Source organism: Otolemur garnettii, unplaced genomic scaffold, assembly GCF_000181295.1.
Source record: "Otolemur garnettii isolate 467f Iridium unplaced genomic scaffold, OtoGar3 scaffold00022, whole genome shotgun sequence".
Lineage (NCBI taxonomy): Eukaryota > Metazoa > Chordata > Mammalia > Primates > Galagidae > Otolemur > Otolemur garnettii.
This window is the reverse complement of record NW_003852417.1, coordinates 15414573-15418739: the sequence shown is the minus strand read 5'-3', so window position 1 is coordinate 15418739 and position 4167 is coordinate 15414573.

Sequence of the window (4167 nt, the reverse complement as noted above, 5' to 3'; positions counted from 1 at the left end):
GTAGCTGGGACCACAGGCGCCCGCCACAACGCCTGGCTATTTTTTGGTTGCAGCTGTCATTGTTGTTTTGGTGGGCCCGGGCTGGATTCGAACCCACCACCTTAGGTGTATGTGGCTGGCGCCTTAGCCACTTGAGCCACAGGTGCTGAGCCTTTATTTGGGAATTTTACAAGACTTATTTATTTTTTGTTTCAGATTAATATGAGGGTACAAATGATTAAATTACATTGTTTGCATTTGTTAGGTAATGTTTAAGTTACAGTTGAGCCTTTCTCCCAAAGGGTGTGCTGTATACCCTTACATTGTGCCCATTAGGTGAGAGTTTACCAGTCCCCTTCCTCTTTTCTTCCTCTCCCCTTCCTCTCCCCTTCGTCTCCCCTTCCTCTGCCCTTCTTCTCCTTTTTCTTTCCTCCCTCGTCCTTCCCCACTTGAATTTAATGTGTTTATCTCTTGGTTTCATATTAGTGTTGCATACATCGGATACTTGGTTTTCCATTCTTATGATACTTTTTACTAAGAAGAACATTCTTCAGTTCTATCTAGGTAAATACAAAAGAAGTAAAGTCTCCATCTTTTTTTTATGGCTGAGTAGAGTGCCATGGTATACATATAATACAGTTTATTAATTCATTCATGAGTTGATGGGCACTTGGGTTGATTCCATGACTTGGCAGTTGTGAATTGAGTTGCGATGAACATTCTGTGCAGGTGTCTTTATGGTAAAATGATGTTTTTTTTTCCTTTTAGTTAGATACCTAGTAATGGGATTGTGGGATCAAATGGAAGGTTTACTTGTAGCTCTTTTAGGATTTTTTTTGAGACAGAGCTTCAAGCTGTCACCCTGGGTAGAGTTCCGTGGGGTCACAGCTCACAGCAACCTCAAACTCCTGGGCTCAAGTGATTCCTCTGCCTACGCCTCCCAAGTAGCTGGGACTACAGGCACCTGCTACAGTGCCCTGCTATTTTTTGGTTGCAGCCATCATTGTTTGGCGGGCCGGGGCTGGATTCAAACCCACCAGCTCAGGTGTATGTGGCTGGTGCCTCAGCTGCTTGAGCCACAGGCGCTGAGCCATCTTTGAGGATTTTCAAAACTTCTTGCCATTAGTTTGATTTGCATTTCTCTGATGATTAGGGTTGATGAGCATTTTTTCATGTGTGTTTTGTGTTTTGGCCATTTATCTGTCTTCCTCAGAGAAGATTCTGTTCACTTATAAACGGGATTGCTTGCTCTTTTCTTGTTGATTAATTTGTGTCCTCCATAGATTCTAGTCACCAGCCCTTTGTCAAATTCATAGCATGCAAATCCCTTCTCCCATTCTGAAGGTTGTCTGTTTTAGTTGTATCCTTTAGTTATATAGAAGCTTTTTAGTTTGATCATTTCCCATTCATTTGTTTTTGGTGTTGCTACAGTTGCCAAGGGGGTCTTCTTCATACAATCTTTTCCTGGGCCAACGTTGTCAAAAGTTTTTGTTTGGTAATTTTTTTAAAAAGAGTATTATGGATTTATATGTTACTCTTATATACTTAATTTATATAGTTGATCTCTCTGAGATAGATTCTTGCCTAGTTATAACAGCCTTTCCTGTCTTCCAAATTAATTTCTACAAGAATATAGGTTCATGTCAGAGGTTTCTTTACTCAATATTTGCTACTAAATATGTGACTTTTTAAGGCAGCACCCTTACTCAACAAAGTCAAATCCTCAGATGTGAATTCTGCCTGTTCAGCAGCAGCAGAAGCTCTACATTGTTTTCTGTTGGAAGTGTGAACTGAAGGGGACAGACATTCCTACTGCTTAGCAAGTGCACTAAGCTGTGATCTGCCCTTGTTGTATTATTAATGGCACTATGTTTTTATGTTGCAGATGGCTGAGAGCTAGCAAGGAAAATTCAGGACCATGATGGCTCAGTTTCCCACAGCTATGAATGGTAAGCAGCTTTGTGCTTATGGCAGGATAAGCAGGTTATGGTTTGGGTTTATTTTTTTTTTTTTTATAACGGTTAAAAATATTTGTGTAGATGATTTTCTGTAAGCTTACAAATACAAAACTTAAAATATTCTTACTGAAAATGTTTTGATAGTTTATTTCAGAACACTACATATATCTTCTATTAGAATAGCACACAGTAAATGTGTATATTCCGTGGTATCAATATGGAGTGTGTTTTTGCCATTGAGCAGTTAAGAATAATGTAAACATATATTGTGTTTGGGACATAAAACTGAAGGACAAAAAGCAGAGTCCTATAAGATGAATATTAAAGGTGTCTTGATAGCATAAGATGATCACAAACTAATGAAGCCAATAAAATTTCATTTAGTAATATGCACATAAGATTACGTTTTCTCTTTATAAAGGATTGTATATGCAGTTGTTTAATATGAAACATCTTAAAATGTTTAGGTACTTTCAATAATGAAATGTTTTTAAAACTTTTGTTCTGATTCTAGTTTTAATTCTTTTTCCAAATACAAATTAACTACCCTTAATAGGTATTAAGTTACTGTGTATGCCATATAGAATTAGTCAAGAACCTGTATTGTATTTATAATTTGCTAAAGAAATCTAGGTACTGAGTTAATCAATTTTGTGGTAAATTTCATTAGCTAATTATAGATAAATATAAAGAAATAGAGAATAGCCTGGTATCTTGTACCCTCAAGGAATCCCCAACAATAAAAAAAAAAAGAAAGAAATAGAGAATAAAATCAATAATTCTTTAACATTTCAACTGAAACAGTAACATTAAGGAACATTAAAAAAGGAGAGAAGAATCACTGTTCCACTGTCTTCACAAAGCAATTCTGTTTTGATATTACAATCCAGGGTTTGATCAATTGCATCTTTGTTCTTGTAATGTGTTTTCATTCAGGACCAGATCAGAACATGATTAATAAAGAAAATGCATGTTGTATATCTAAAGTTTTAAGCCTTAGGGTTTAGGAAAGTTTTGGAGAAGTGAGTTATTTACATAAAAAGTAGAATCAAATTCTAATGTGTGGTAAGATTCTGTGTCATTTAAGAATGGGATTGAGGTAAGACCCCATTGTTTTTCTCTTTTATAGAACCTCTTATTGAAGGATTAATGTGGGATTATAAAGATTGAAGCCATAGATAATTTTTAAAAATTAAATAATTACCTTTTCCATAATAAGTGATATATTGAAGTAAGTAATTGTAGTAGTAACATGCTCTACCCGTGTTTAAGGATTTCCATATTCTACACAAAGGAGTTTGTATTAGAGTTTACTTATAAACTTAACCAACATGTTAATCAGGCTTATAAACAAAATGAACACAAAAGCATTACATGCTCTTTCTTCTATTTCATAAACATTTATCTACTTTATAATTAATTGCATTATATATAAAAGAGTAATATTGAAAACAAAATGTACAGTACCAAAAGAATGATTATGTGAATAATTGTCCAAAATTTGGGGCAATTCATTTAGAAGTGGTATATAAGAATAAAGATAATTTTTTAATTCTTAAGAATTAATAGCAGATGTAGATTGTGGTACTTTCTGAGATAGTTTATAAAATAGCTGAAGATTGAGGATAACTTGGGTCTATCTAATTTAGGTCCAATTCAAGGCTTAAGATTTTACTGAAAGCAGTATTCATGTATAGTACAAAATTTTCTCTAGTAAATCTTACTATTATCAAGTATTTTGATGCCCAGTGCTGGTGGGACTTGTTTGTAAGGTGCGTCGACCAGGTTGTTTGTCTAAATGCTTTTAACATATTCCTCAAATTTTGCAGTGTATATACTCTTATCATCCTGAGACTAACCAAGGCTTCATAGACTGCTTTGGTTTTAAAGAACTGCTCTGTCTAATGTAGTAGCTTCTAGCTACGTGGAACAATTTCAGTTAATAAAAATTGAAGTAAAAAATTTAATTCCTCAGTCACACAGACACTTTTCACATGCTCAAAGCTAGATATGGCTGTGGCTACCCCATTGGACAATACAGATATAGAACATATATGCTATAAAGTTCTATTACACAGATATTCTTGATGCTTCATTTCTCATCTCCTTAACAGAACTACAAAAGTTCACTATTATCTGGCTCGGTGCCTGTGTCTCAAGCGGCTAAGGCGCCAGCCACATACACCTAAGGTGGCAGGTTCGAATCCCCAGCCCAGGCCCGCCAAACAAC